This window comes from Talpa europaea (assembly GCF_964194135.1).
Source record: "Talpa europaea genome assembly, chromosome: 3".
NCBI lineage: Eukaryota > Metazoa > Chordata > Mammalia > Eulipotyphla > Talpidae > Talpa > Talpa europaea.
In genome coordinates this window covers 94,255,620-94,271,802 of record NC_140069.1, presented here as the reverse complement: position 1 = coordinate 94,271,802, position 16,183 = coordinate 94,255,620, and positions in this window count along the sequence as shown.

Here is a 16,183-nt window from a genome sequence, read left to right as displayed (position 1 = left end):
GCTTAAAATTTCCTCCCTCCTTCATCTTCCTGTCTGCTAGCTTCTCCTTGAAATTAACTCTTTTATACTGTCAACAGTATAGAAGTTCTGTTTTGAGAAGTGACTCTGTGAAGAGCCACTTCAGAGGAGAATGATGAAGAATAGAATGGTTAAATGGAGTCAAGTAGGAGGAAATGAAACAAATCAACTAAGAGCAATATTCCAGACTTCAAAAGCTGTGGTTTGATTTGGGCATACAATGAAGATCTTTGAAATTTTAAATTAAAAATTTCATAGAATTTTGGAGTTATGTTACCTAACCATACTAACCATTCCCTTTTATTTTTACATAAAGAAATCAGAGTCCATAGATATGAAGAGTTTTAATCAGGGTCATACATGGAATAAAAATAATTAGTTTGAACCTTGGAGCCAGGTCCCTGGAAAGAGAGCAGTGAACTTTTGCAGTTTATAGTGTTGGATATAAATATGAAAATTTTCATATGCTAGTGTTATATTAGTAGGTAATTGTGTGCAAGACACATTTGTCAGTTAATTGACAGTATTTATTAAGATCACAATTACTCAAAAATGATTCTATAACATACACTATACATTAATATACTGTAACACAATTACAGTTTTATCACAGATGCATGCCAAGAACAGAAAAGAAGAAAACATCAGTCATATAATTTAGTTTTCAGACCCCTACATGATGTACATTTATGATTTTTAAAACAGTTTAAATAACTGCTATTTGATTTCTTTATATTTTTAACATTCCTTCTAATCTCTCAGTATCCAGCAAGCCAAAGTGACACATTTTCTTTTACGCTAATTAATGGCTGAGAGACCTTGGGCAAGCTAACTTGCTATGAAGATCATGAGGCATTCTACGCAAATTGCCTAGCCTGGCATTTGGTATAAAATCAGTACAGTTTTATTACTAGTAAACACTTTTTTAATGAAAAGAATAATAAGGGAAGGATCATCTATGTGAGAGAAAATGTAGGATTTGGCTGCAAGCATCAGTTCACTGTGAGTAACAGCTGGTCTCTTTATAGGGCTTAGGATACAGATTACATAAAAATATATATATATATATATATATATATATATATATAGGAAGAGGAAAAGGGTAAAAACTTTCAAAGTTCACCAGTTGTAGCCTACAGCATTTCACTCAAGCTCATTAGGAAGTTTACATTTATAATGTAATCTCTTTGAAACAGATTTGATTTTTTTTTTTTTTTTGGTAAGGATCTTGTAAATTAGAACTTTCCCAGGGGGCTAACCTAATGCAAGTTGTTCCAGAGATGGAATTCCTTATGATCAAATATCTCAGAGCAGAAGAAAAATGGTTCACTAAGACTACAGTGTACTGGTTTATATAATTAGCAGTGAATATTGGAATACCAGGGGCAACATTAGCAATTAATAATACCCTTGCTTCAGAACTGCATTTACAAAAGAAATACATTAAACCTACAAAAAGAACTGTGCAAATTAGCAGTACACTGTCTCAGCCCAACTGTTGCAAAGTATTACCATATGGGTTTATAATACACCTTTATTTTACCTTGGAGATTAAAAAACCTTTTAAAAAATAGTATTTCCTAAGGTTGTGCTGTGCTACACAAAACATTACCAGTACCTTTATACATTTTTGGGAAATTGGCTGATGTATGAAGGTTATAATTTACATGCTTACCTTTTCTGAGTGCTTCACCCTACCAAGATTCCTATGTATAAAATCATACTTACATCAAGAAAATTCATTCAGAAGTGAATTAAGTTCTCCCTTCTAACAGTAATAGATGCAGAGACACAAGTTGTGGAAAGGGCCAATGCAGGAAGGCGAGAAAGCAGATGCAGGGGTTTTCCTTATGATATGAAATGGGGTCTTTAGTGAAACAGATCAAGGATCATGTGAAACAGTGACCAGTCCATTGCCTTGCACCATGCTGAGACCCAGTCATTCATGGATAAAGCAATGAATACATTTTAAATTGCATTAGGGTAGACATATAAATTTGCTATTATTTGTCAAGAATATTTGAATCCACAGAAGGAAACTTTATTCAGAAAGACAGATGATGAAAATGATAGATCTGGAATAAAGCCTAAGAAGAATTCTGCCACCGAAAGAAGTGAACAGACTTGATGTCAATAAGGTAAATGAAAAATGAGAGAGCAATATTTTTGAGTAACTCTCCGCAGGGACAATTTTTTCCCAACATAATCAAGATAGTTTGTTAAGCAATAGAAAAAATTCAATTAAAATGGACCATCACTAAAAAATAAAAGATTTATTGATACCTGGAATATTTTAACTTAAAACATAAATAATGGTGTATTCTGCAGACAACATGCTAATGTGGGACAAAGCCCCTTTTATTTCGTAGCATGGGTTTTCAAAATATTTTTGTAGAGGACAAGAGTGTAAATATTTGTGAGTCCTCACTTGGCCTTTGTCACTGCTCTCCTCCTTAAAACTATCACCTTTTCCTCCTCTTATATCTCCTTCTTCTCTTGCTTTTTTCCCACTTTTGTCTTTTCTCCTCCCCTTCCTACTCCATCTTGCTCTTCCCCTCATCCTAGTAATCCTCTTCTGCCTCCTTTTCTTTTTCTTTTTTCCTTTTGGTAGAAGATCTGGGGTCTAGGCCAGAGGAGAAAGGGGTGAGAGGATCCACCATAGACAGAGCGGGGAACAGAACAGGCAGACTGACTGAAATACACTGCTGAGGGGAGCCATGGGCGAGGCAGGAGAGGTCAGCTTCACCATGTGGGTAGCTCCATGACTGAAGATGGAAAGCAGGGGTGCTGATAGTGCTGAGACTTAACCCTAGGCTACCAGGGAGCCCCTTCTGCCTCTTTTTTTCCTATTCTTTTCTTTGTTTTTTTCATTTTGTTTTTCACAGCCCTTCAAAAATGTAAAAATCATTCTTAGCTTAGAGTCTATACATTGTCCCCTTGATCATAATGTGGTGTCCGTCTATGTCTCTTTTTACCTTTTTTAATTTGAAGTCTATTTAATCTGATATAAGTATAGCCAAGGACAAGGTTTAATCTAAGCCACACAACCATGTGCTAGTGAGGTTTACTGTTGTGTACTGTTTCTTTCTTTGCATAAATCACATCCATAATAGATCAAATGTAACTTCCAGGCAGTGTCTTTTTTAACTTTAAACTAAATAAATCATCTAAAGAAAAGTATAAAATGGTATGATTGCAGACTTTTGATCTTTTTGTGATTTTTTTTCAGATTTTTTTAGTTTCCTCACTCATACATGCTTATTATAGCATTTTACTGTAAGCTACTCATGGTAGACAATCTTCCCAAAACATTCAATTTAGTTATCCTAGAAATGACTCTTGTTCTTTTGAATTCATACTACATAGGTTTTCTTAGTGTTCAATTAAATTACAATAATCAAAACAAGAAGAACCGGGTCATAAACAAACATAGTATCTCTTGAAAAACACCAAATTCAATTGGTTAAAGAAGTGATGAGATGGTTCCCTAGCATTCTAGCTGTGAGCCTTCCACACACTCCAGTGTTGGTAAATATGTTTGAGAAAGGAAATGAAGAGAGGGCCACCCTGTGACTCAGTTTAAATACAAATCAGGGCCTCCCCTGGTGACACAGGCGGTTGAGCACCGTGCTGTGAAGCTGTCTGCAGCCTCTGCAGCACCGGTTCGATCCCGGCTGCCAGTGAGGGTTCCACATGGCACAGCAGACCTCTCCTGTCTCGCCCTCTGGGCACCTCAGCAGTGTATTTCATCAGTCTGCCTGTTCTGTTCCCTGCTCTGTCTCTGGTGAATCCTCTCACCCTCCCGCACATCTGGCCTGTACCCCGATTTATTTATTTAAATAAATAAATAAATCTTTAAAAAAATAAATAAATATTAATCAATTCAGAAAGTTTATAGGAAATTGTTTGGGCACCATGCCAAAAACTTTATATGTATTAAATGGTCGGAGAGCTAATGTCGCACAGAATAAAAGTGATTACCATATATTGAGCACCTAATTCATACCATACAATTACACCCACACATCTTATTTAAATTTTACCACAATGCTATGATAAAGGTACACGTTTTAATATCTTTCTTCTGATGTTTTGTAAATATGTGACCTTAGCTGTATTGCTTAGTTTGCTCATCACTTAACAGAGTAATACCATCTACCTAGTACAGCTTCTACCTCTTCCTTTAGCAAATCTTTATTAAATACTATATGGAAGTCACTGAGGATATAGCAATGCTTGGATCAGTGATTCTCAATGTGTGATGGCTCGCCCAGCAGCATTGCTAACACCTGGAGCTTGATAGAATTGCAAAATTTGGACCCTATTCCCCAAACTTTGGGGTTGTCGTATCACCTGACAATCTATATTTTAACAAGTCCTCAGATTTATGCTGATACATGCTGAAGTTAGAGAACTGCTGGTTTAGAATGTAATGTCCGGTCCTCCTGGAGTGCACATTACGATAGTTGTTGTGAACATTTTTCTAGTGAATTGCCCATTTCACTCATTCTATTCTATCTTATATGCACAGAAATGAGGACCCCATGAAGCTCAGAAAGTTACTTAAGTTCAGTGAGGAAAGATGCTTTGTTTAATCTTCTTGCTCTGAAAGAAAGACATTCACCTAAAGTTTTGGATTGGGTGTCAGAGGTAAGAGCAATGAAAGTATGAACTATTTTAAGGAAATGTTTATTGAATTAAGTCCCAAGATGAATCAGAGTCTTTCAAAACTCCAATATTTGAAATATTTAGATTTATAGGAAAGTATAATTTTGCTTACTTGTTTTTCTTTTAATATACCAATGTGGTCTAATATTTGAAGAGGTTGCAGTTTGTTGGGAAAAAAAATAACTCAGGTTGTATGTTTTTGTCTCTGATTGGTTTCACCCATTTCTATTTCTTTTCTTTGTCCCTGGTGGCTGAAGTCTTAAACTATAAGACTCTAAGAATTTTGATTTGTAAATGCTATGTTTGTATGTAAACCAGGAAAGGCCACATCATTTGTATGAAAAGAGCTGAACGCCCAGCAGAGCTGCACAAGGCCAGATTCCATATGAGGCACCTCACACTGCACCCAATATGGCATTTCCAGGCCCCAAGTGAAGTTAAAGTTAGCCATACTATATACCATCATTCAAACTTGTTTAGATTTTTTCTTTTGATTCATGCCTTTGCTGCATTTTGTACATCCTCCTGACCATTCTTAGCAGCTGTAACAACACTTGTGGTATTACCAGTAATTTGCAACTTATCAAACATGATTGAACCTTGTTCTTTTGTGTAAACGAAATAGAACTCTTTGGTTGGCTTTCTTTATACTTTGGACATAGTGTAAAGGAAATAGAGACTATATTTGCATGCCAGACAATGAAACATAACTCACAGTGTATACATGCCTTTGACATTGTAATTACTAGCTGTTGTTTAGATTCCATGTATGGTCACTGGCTTTGGCTGTGTTGAAATCAGCTGTATCAACATTTAATCAAAGTCTTATAGATTTTGGTTGTATATTTTTCTAACGTCAAAATAGAAATGCTGAGACTAAAAAATACGTTAGAAGGAATGGAAATGTGTGGGCAATACATTGCAAAAATAATGAACATTCATGGCATAATAAATGAAGTTCATTCTGGATTTGTCAGTAATGAAATCAAACATCACATGGAGCCCATTTAAAATTAGGATTATTTCTCTAGCATTTCAGCAACTTCTATTAATTTTGCTTCAGTTTACATTCAAAATAGCCCCCTTCGCAATATATTCTGCTGAAGTTGTTTCTGATTTAACATGAAATATTTAAAAGAAAATAACTATAGGCATTTTCTCCTGAAAAAAATGTGGTACTTATATAACTCTTGGAAATCACATGTAGAATACACAACCAACACCATATCATTTAATACCCTATCATATGTTGGCATTGGATAACATAGTGATCATTATTACCTTGTTCCTGAAGAGTGGAATAAATTTCAGGAGATTTAAACATGTGACTTCTAAAGCTTCATGTGTAACTTGTGTTTTCGGGTTTTTATGGCATGTGTATGTGTGTTTTGTTTTTGTTTTTTTTGATGGTGATTGGGGCAGGGGAAGGATGGCAGCAATGATCAATGATGCTAACTCAGGACTATCGCTATATGCTCTTTTCAGAAAACTACCAGATAATTGTTCTCTTTATCGTTTACTCATGTTCCTTCTTGATTAAATAGCATTCCCCATAATATTTAAGACTACGGAACTATATCCCATAACAAAATCATAGACAAATTAGTTGAGTCACACACTACAGGATGCTATATTCAGCAACATCTTTCATATTTACAGAATCAAAAAATTCATAATGTTATATAAAACAACACTGATGTAAATTTAATGTATATTGGATGGTTTGTTATTCATTCAACAATTATCAAGTACTTAAGATAGATGAAGCAATGGAATAGTTGCTATAGGTAATACAAAGATAACTAAGTATAAGATTGGTCTCCCAAGAGCATATACTAGCACAATAAACAGCAATTATGCACATAGAAAACAAGCCATGCAGGAAAATGATGATATGTGGGAGTTCAGAGAGAGTGGAAGGGCTTCCAGCCACAGTTATTAGGGAAATCTTTGTAGAGGATGATACTGAGAAGCAAGTAGATTTCAGACATGGACTTTTAAGGAGACTTACCCTCAGATTCTCTCAAGAAGCCAGTGCTGCAAAGCTGAATTTCAGGAGAGTAGGACCATGAATTTAGACATGTGATCTGAAACCAAAAAACATGATTTAAGACTAGATTAATATGTGGAGCAGGATGAAATTAGAAGTAAAAAAGAAAAATTAACAGACTTTTACAATGATTTATATAGACAGTAAGAGAGAATAGAGCATTTGATATATGAAGGAAGAACAAATTCAAAAGATGGTGTTAATTTTTTTAAAGATATTTTTTAAAAAGTTATTTATGCATACAAGAACTGGGGTGTAAGCCAGAGTCGCGGGGGGTGAGCAAATTCACCAGAAAGAGCGGGTAGCAGAACAAGCAGATCTACTGAAATACACTGATGAAAGGAGCAGCAGGCAGGAGAAGTCTGCTGCTCCATGTGGGTTGTTCCCTGGCCAGCAGGGTATCAAATTGGTGTTGCAGTGGCTGGCCACAGCTTGACAGCAGTGTCTTTAACCCATGCACCACCAGGGAGGCCCAGGTGGCATTGCAATTAACAAAGGAGGCTAGCAAAATGTAGATGATTAAAATTTTATTTTTTAAATTTTTTTTTATAGAGGAGGCATGTTTTATTTATTTATTTGTTTGTTTGTTTGTTTTGTTTATACATGCACTGGGTACAGTCAGAAGCGCGGGAGGGTGAGAGAATTCACCAGAGCCAGAGCGGGGAGCAGAGCAGGCAGATGGACTGAAGTACACTGCTGAGGGGAGCAGCCGGCGGCAGGAGAGGTCTGCGCGCCTTGTGGGACCCTCCTCCGGTGGCCGGGGAGCAGCGGGGATAGAACTGGCGGCGCAGAGGCGGCAGGCAGCTTCGCAACCCAGCGCTCAACCGCTGCGCCACTGGGGAGGCCCGATGATTAAAATTTTAAACTTGAATGACTTGGAGAAAAATGAACTATTATCAGAAATTTAAGAAAGTTGGATTGGTAGGACAGACAGATAACAAATTTAGATGAGGGTTGACAAAATTTATAAATAGGAGTCAGTCTAGCTGTCATGATTGGCTAGAACCTAGAAAAAGAAAACAGTCAGAGATACAGATTTACAAAGTGGTTACCAATTGGTTGAGAAAATTACCTGACTTATAAGGAGTCACCAATAAAACCTGAGTAAAAGATGGAAGGTCCAAGAACATTTGATGTTAATCCAGTCAAGCCCAGAGAAAGAAACAGAAAACTGTTAGGTAGAAGTCAAGGGAAGAGATTTTTAAGAAAAGCTGGGTTTAAAAAAAATATTTTCAAGAATATGTGAAGACTGTAGACTAAAAATAAATTTGGTAATTTGGAAACTATTGGAAAGTTTTTTAAGTTTCTTATTTTTTTTTTCTTAGACTGCTATGCAGAAATCAATGCAAGGGTTTAAGTATTAAAAAATGGAAATAATAAATATATGATGATAAGCATTTTTAAGAGAATTGTATAATGAAAGCACCAGGAAGATTCTTTTTCTATTCCCATTAAATAATTAAAATATTCTATTCTTCAAAAGGGAACTTAAGGAATCAACCATTATAAACTAAAATCTATAATATTTCTATAATATTATAATATTTCTCTTATAATAGCTAAATTCTTTCTGAAGAGGATTATTTGATAAGATAAAACTTTTGTTTTATTTTGTTATAATCAGAATATGTGGTATATATTTGTAGACAATCTCAGGAGTTTCTCTGGCTAAAACAAAGGTGGACACAGTGCTGTACCGGTGACTAAGAAGACTTAAGAAGAAGATAATTTGTGGGGCAAGTCCTTTAACAGTATTTGAAGTTTTTCTGAATGATGGCAAAAGTAAGCACTAAATCTACTGATCTAGTGTAGAAAAGACAAGGAAAAAAAATGAAAAATGACAAGTAACATCACCCAGAGCATCCTCTTTTTTAAAAATGATTTAGTTATTTATGCATACAAGAGCTGGGGTGCAGGTCAGAGGTGTGGGGGGCAGTGAGAGAATTCACCAGAGATAGAGTAGGGAGCAGAACAGGTCGATCTACTGAAATACACTGCTGAGGGGAGCAGCAGGTAAGACAGGAGAGGTTTGCTGTAGCATGTGGGTCATTCCCCTGCCCAGGGATCAAACTCGTGCTGCAGTAGCTGAGGGTAGCTTCATAATGCTGAGACTTAACCCCTTGCACCACCAAAGAGGGTCTGGAATTGAAATTTCTTTAGCCAGAGAAACTCCTCCCATGTAGAAGTCAAAGGTTTTGAGTCTTTAGTTGTATCCTCATATGAGTAAATTTAATTTTCAGTTAGTTTGAAATCATTCATTCAACTTATAATATTAACACCTACTATGTGTCAGACACACATAGGGATATAAGAATAATCTAGAGACATTCAAATCTCACTAAGCTTAAATTTTTAATGGCAGGACAGATTCAATATACAAGTAGAAAATATCTATTTTGGGGTCATAAAAACTATAAAGGACCTCCCCCGGTGGCGCGGCGGTTGAGCGCTGGGCTGCGATGCTGCCCGCAGCCTCGACAGCACTAGTTTGATCCCCGGCTGCCAGCGAGGGTCCCGCATGGCGTGCAGACCTCTCCTGCCGCACCCGCTGCTCCCCTCAGCAGTGTGCTTTGTCAGTATGCCTGTTCTGTTCCCTGCTCTGGCTCTGGTGAGTCCTCTCACCCTCCCGTGCATCTTTAAAAAAAAAAAAAAACTATAGAAAATATTGAATCAGAGAAGAAGGAAGGAGGAAGATCTTACAGGGACTGAATTAAGACCTGAAGGAAATGAAGGAAGGAACCCTGAGAAAATCTGGGAGTATTCCAAGCCAAGTGAAATTTAAAAAAAAAAAAAGACTCAGTTACATGAATATTACTGAAAAGCTTATGAAAAAGCAAAGAGGTAAAGGTTATTGAGTGAGCAAAAGGGAAAGAGTAGCACATAAAATCACAGAGATGGCATGAGGTCCTTAATGTCCACTGGAAACACATTGGCTTTTTACTATGAGTGCAATGGGAAGTTATTGAAGGATGTATCCACTGTCATGGTATTCTATTAGAATTACTGACTGATATAGTGAAAATAGTAAAGGATGGCAGGATCGGAAAGCAGGTACACCCAACATGAAACTATTACAATAATCCACGTGACAGCTGATGGTAGATTGGATGAGGATGGTGGGTATAGAAATATAGAAATGTGGTTGGATTCCAGATGTATTTTAAAGAAAGTGCTGACAAGATGTTTTGATGGATTGGACATGGGACGTGAAAGAAAGAAGAATTGGGAATGATTCCAAGGTTTTTGGTCTGAGCAACTGTAAAAATGAAATTACCATTCACTGAGATGAATAAGACAGAATAAGATACTGGGTGAGGAAGAAAGTCATCAATTTAGTTGTGAGTACATTAAGCTTGAGACACTCATAGGGTATCCAAATGGAGATGGTACATAGGCAGATGGATTTAAGACTGCAGACTACACAGGAAATGTTAGGTGTGTGATATAAATCTTGAAGCTATTGTCATATATGTGATATTTTAAACTTGATTAGACCAAGGAATTGCATGTATATAGAGAAAGGAAGAAAATCCATGAGTAGAGATATGCAGATCAGAGGGAATTGCTAATGTAAATGAGGGGAAATTACTGGAGTAATAGAAGTAGCTAAGAAGAGTATGGGTCTTAGACACCAAGAGATAAATATGTCACAAAATGAGTGTTCATCTGTGTAAATGGTCAGTTATAAAATTAGTATTCAGAATGTCACTGGAATTTGTATTTGGGAAGTCACTGTAGTGGTTTTAGTAAGAGCAAATTCAGGGGAAACATGGGAATGAAAGCTTAGTTAAGGAAGTCTCAACAGAGAATGGAAGGAACTAAATATAAACAGTTTTTTTGAGGACATTAGCCACCATTGATTGGGAAGAAAAAAATGAGTGATTATGGAGGAATAAAAAGTCAAGAAAATGTTATTATTTTATTTTATAACTAAAGAAATGAGAATATACTTATATGCTTTTGGAAAAAAATCTAGTGGTATGACCAAATTTGATTAACAGGAGTAAGAAATACATTATCATCAAGTTCTGAAGTAGGTGCTAGTGGTAGGAATGTGGTCCACAAGTGAAGAGTGTGGGCTTTGTCAAGAGGACAAACAATTCATCTGATGAAAGTAGACTGAAACCAGCACATAGAGGCTAAAATTCAAGGAAAAGAGGATGCAGTGATAGAACAAATGGAAGTTCTCTTTTTATAGTCTTCATTTTCATAGAAAGGAAGGTGCCACCAATTAAGAGTGAGAATAAAAGACATGTTCAAGTGGCTGAAAATATTAACTGTGCTTCTGCTTTCTAATTGCATCATTTTTAAAACCTAGTGCATATATGCATGTCTCTTTATAAATCAATTTTGTCTTGATGAAATGTTCTTGGTAAATTACTGCAGTTCTATGCCCTAAATTCTTTAAGTCATACATAAACAGATACATATATGCAATGCCTATGTACATTGATTTGAATTGTTTAAAACCGAAGTACAAATTGCTTTCTGTAAAGGGGCTAGATATTTTATTTTATTTTAATTTAATTTATTTATTTTAAATATATATATATATATATTACATCATTGTTCATTTTTGTACAATGTTTGAGTTCTCCTCTCAGGTGTAGTTCCCATAAAATCCCACCATCAAGTCACTTGTGAAACATCAGCATATTCCCCTGTGCTCTTTCTTCCCCTGTTTTGATCCCTCTTCCACCTCCTTCCCTGAAGAATGTCTCTAATTTATAATTACCTTCTGGTTTTGTCTTTTTATTCATTTATTTATTTTTGCTGATCCATTATTGGTTTCCCCTACCTTCCCTCTATAAGTGAAATCATCCAATATTTTTCTTAGGGCTCGATACCTTAGACTGTGTAGTCCATGTGCCACAATTAGAAAAACATTAGCTATTAAACTCTGCTTTTGTAGTTTAAAGCAGCAGTGGACAACAGGCCAGTGAATAGATATGGGTAGGTTAAAATAAGGCTTTTCTTACAATAACAGGTGTAGGCAAAAAATCACTGGTCTTAGATTGCCAAATCTTGTTTAAACTATTATAATATTTCTTGGTTAAATATTAAGTAAAAGCAATGAGGGAATGAATTCAATAGTCATTAATAAAATATGCAGATAAACTTTAAATTTGTGAAAACACCTCTATGTACGACTGGCAAGAACTAGACCACTTAGAATATTCCCTTACAAAAAAACACAAACATGGCTGGAATCATTGGTATTCAAAGAGCAGACTAGGGCAGCAGCATCAGCATTCCCTGGGAACTTTTTAAAAATGAAACATCATAGGCTCATAGCTTGACTTGCTGAATTAGAGTTTATATTAACAAAAAAATCCCAATGTGTTTTTATTTATTTATTTATTTTTTCCTTCCATTTCTCCCTGCCCCACCCCTCCTGGATGCCTCAGATCTACGATCAGCTTTCAAGGGTTGATTTTAAAATTTGTCTTGTCTGACCCTTTGGTTTCTCTTTATTTCACATAAAAGTGACACCATCTTGTATTTATCTTTCTCCTCTGGCTTATTTCCCTTAACATAATCCCTTCCAGCTCATCCATGTTTCCACAAGTGGCATGAGTTTATCTTTTTTGATCACTGGGTAGCAATTTTATTTTATTTTATATTTTTTAAATAATAAATATTATTTTTATATTCCCCATACAATTGCAACCCCCCATTCTGATCCCAGTCCCTCCCTCCAACCCCCCAGCCCCCCAAAAGTGTCTCTGTTTCATAGTTTTTTGTTGATTCTGATTTTCACTTTCTTATAGTTATTCATTTTCCTGGTCCTTTATTTAAGTTTTCTAGATTCCTGCTATGAGTGAGACCATCCGGTATTTTTCTTTTTCATTTTGGCTTATTTCGCTGAGCATGATCCCTTCCAGCGCCATCCATGTTGCTGCAAATTGCATGTGCTTATCTTTTTTGAATGCTGAGTAATATTCCATGGTGTATATGTACCACATCTTCTTAATCCAGTCATCTATTTTTTGGGCATTTGGGTTGTTTCCAAAGCTTAGCCATTGTAAATAGTGCTGCTATAAACATAGGGGTGCAGGTGCTTTTTGGAATTGATGTTTCTGTGTCCTTTGGATAAATACTAGGAGTGGAATTGCTGGATCCTGTGGAAGCTCTATGTTTAGTAGGTCCAGAAATCTCCACACAGCTCTCCATAGTGGTTGGACCAGTTTGCACTCCCACCAACAGTGAAGAAGAGTTCCTTTTTCTCCACACCCTCGCCAACATTTGTTGTTGCTAGTTTTTTTAATATGTGCCATTCTCACTGGTGTAAGATGGTATCTCATGGTAGTTTTGATTTGCATTTCCCTGATTACAAGTGATGTTGAACATTTTTTCATATGCCTGTTGGCCATTTGCATTTCCTCTTCAGAGAAGTTTCTTTTTAGCTCTTCTGCCCATTTTTTGACTGGATTATTTTCTTTGTTGTTGTTGAGTCTCATCAGCTCTTTGCAGATTTTTGTGATCAGTCCTTTATCATTAGTGTTGGGTGCAAAGATGTTCTCCCAGTTGGTGGGGTTTCTCTTTGTTTTTGTTATTGTCTCTTTTGCTGTGCAGAAGCTCTTTAATTTGATGTAGTCCCAGCTGTTGATCTTTGCCTTCACTATCACTGCTTTGGGTGATGTGTCTGTAAAGATGTCTTTGATGTGCAAATCACGTAGTATTTCACCTATATTTCCTTCTATATATTTTATGGTTTCAGGTCTTATGTCTAGTTCTTTAATCCATTTTGAGTTGATTTTTGTGTATGGTGTGAGGTAGTGGTCAAGCTTCATTCTTTTGCATGGAGCGACCCAGTTTTCCCAGCACCATTTATTGAACAAACTTTCTTTGCTCCAATGCATAGTCTTTGCTCCTTTGTCAAAGATTAGTTGACCATAAATCTGTGGGTTTATTTCTGGATTTTCTATTCGATTCCATTGGTCTGTATGTCTGTTCTTGTTCCAATACCATGCAGTTTTGATGATTATGGCTTTGTAGTAGAGTTTGAAGTCTGGGAGTGTGATGCCTCCATTCCCTTCTTTTTTTTTCAGGAGAGCTTTGGCAATTCGGGGTTTTTTGCGATTCCATATGAATTTCATCAATAATTGTTCTATTTCTTTGAAGAATGACATTGAAATTTTGATTGGAATAGCATTGAATCTGTATATTGCTTTTGGTAGGATGGCCATTTTAATAATGTTTATTCTTCCAATCCATGAGCAGGGGATGTCTTTCCATTTCTTTGTGTCTTCTTCTATTTCTTTTAACAGTGTTTTATAGTTTTCTTTGTATAGGTCCTTTACCTCTTTTGTTAGATTTATTCCCAAATATTTGATTTTTTTTGTTTCAATAATAAAAGGGATTTTTTTTTTGATTTCTTCTTCTTCAGATTTATTGTTTGTGTATAGGAAGGCTACTGACTTTTGCGTGTTGATTTTGTATCCTGCCACTTTACTGAACTGATTGATGAGTTGAATTAGTTTTTCTGTGCAGTGTTTGGGGTTCTCTACATATATTATCATATCATCTGCAAATAGTGATAGTTTGACTTCTTCTTTTCCTATTTGGATTCCTTGGATGTCTTTCTCTTGTCTTATTGCCCTGGCTAGGACTTCCAGTATTATATTGAAAAGCAGTGGTGAGAGTGGACATCCTTGTCTTGTTCCAGATCTTAATGGAATTGCTTTCAGCTTTTCACCATTGAGAATGATACTTGCTGTTGGCTTGTCATAGATGGCCTTTATGATGTTGAGGTATGTTCCTTGTATCCCAAGAATTTCAAGGGCTTTTATCATGAATGGGTGTTGCACTTTGTCGAAAGCTTTCTCAGCATCTATTGATATTATCATATGGTTTTTATATTTCTTTTTGTTGATGTGTTGGATAACGTTGATTGATTTTCAGATGTTAAACCATCCTTGTGTCCCTGGAATGAATCTTACTTGGTCGTGGTGAATTATCTTATGGATACATTGTTGGATTCTGATAGCTAAAATTTTATTGAGGATTTTTGCATCAGTGTTCATTAGGGAGATTGGCCTGTAGTTTTCCTTTTTTGTGTTGTCCTTGTTCGGTTTTGGTATTACTGTAATGTTGGATTCATAGAACGTATTTGGTATTGTTCCTTCCTTCTCAATTTTTTGGAAGAGTTTGTGAAGGATAGGCACTAATTCGTCTCTGAATGTTTGGTAGAATTCATTTGTAAATCCATCAGGTCCTGGGCTTTTGTTTTTGGGGAGGTTTTTGATTACCATTTCAATTTCGCTGCTTGTAATTGGTCTGTTTAGGTGTTCTATTTCTTCTTTATCTAGCTTTGGGTGATTGTAGAGTTGTAGGAATTTCTCCATCTCCTCTAGATTGTTGAACTTGTTTCCATATAACTGTTCATAGTAGTTACTGATTATTCTTTTGATTTTTGCTGTGTCCGTTGTGATTTCTCCTCTTTCATTTGTGATCCTGTTTATTTGTGCTTTCTCCCTTTTTTCCTTTGTGAGCCTGGCTAGGGGTTTGTCTATTTTATTGCTTTTTTCAAAGAACCAACTCTTGGTTTCATTGATCTTTTGGATTGTATTTTTAGTTTCAATTTCATTTATTTCTGCTTTGGTTTTTATTATTTCTTTTCTTCTACTGGTTTTGGGGTTTTTTTGTTGTTCTTATTCTAGATCTTTGAGCTTTGAGATTAGGTTGTTTCTTTGAGTTCTTTCTTGTTTCTTGATGTGAGCTTCTATTGCTATATATTTTCCTCTTATTACTGCTTTTGCTGCATCCCATACATTTAGGATATTAGTGTCCTCCTTGTCATTCAATTCAAAGAATTTTTTAATTTCTTCTTTGATCTCCTCATTAGTCCAGTGGTCTGCCAATAGTGTGGTTTTTAATCTCCATGAGGTAGGAAATTTCCTTGCCTTCCTTTTATGGTTTATTTCTAGTTTGATGCCTTCATGGTCAGAAAAGATGGTTGATATGATTTCAATCTTGGTGTATCTGTTGATGTTTGTCTTGTGCCCCAGTATGTGATAGATCCTGGAGAATGATCCGTGTGGACTTGAGAAAAATGTGTACTCCGTTTTTTTTTGGGTTTAGTGTTCTATAGATGTCTGTTAAGCCCAAATGCTCTAGGTCCTTATTTAGAGCTTTACTTTCTTTACTTATTTTTTGTCTTGTTGATCTATCCATTGTTGATAGTGGTGTGTTGAAGTCTCCCACTACGTATGTGTTTTCTCTGATGTCTGTTTTCAGAGAGGACAACAGTTGTCTGATATATTTTGGTGCTCCTTCGTTTGTTGAGTATATGTTAATGAGTGTTATTTCTTCTTGAAGAATTGTCCCCTTGATCATAAGGTAATGACCATTGGGGTCTCTTTTTATTTTTTTGAGTTTGAAGTCTGTTTTATCTGATATAAGTATAGCTGTTCCTGCTTTCTTTTTTGGTCCATTTGCTTGTAG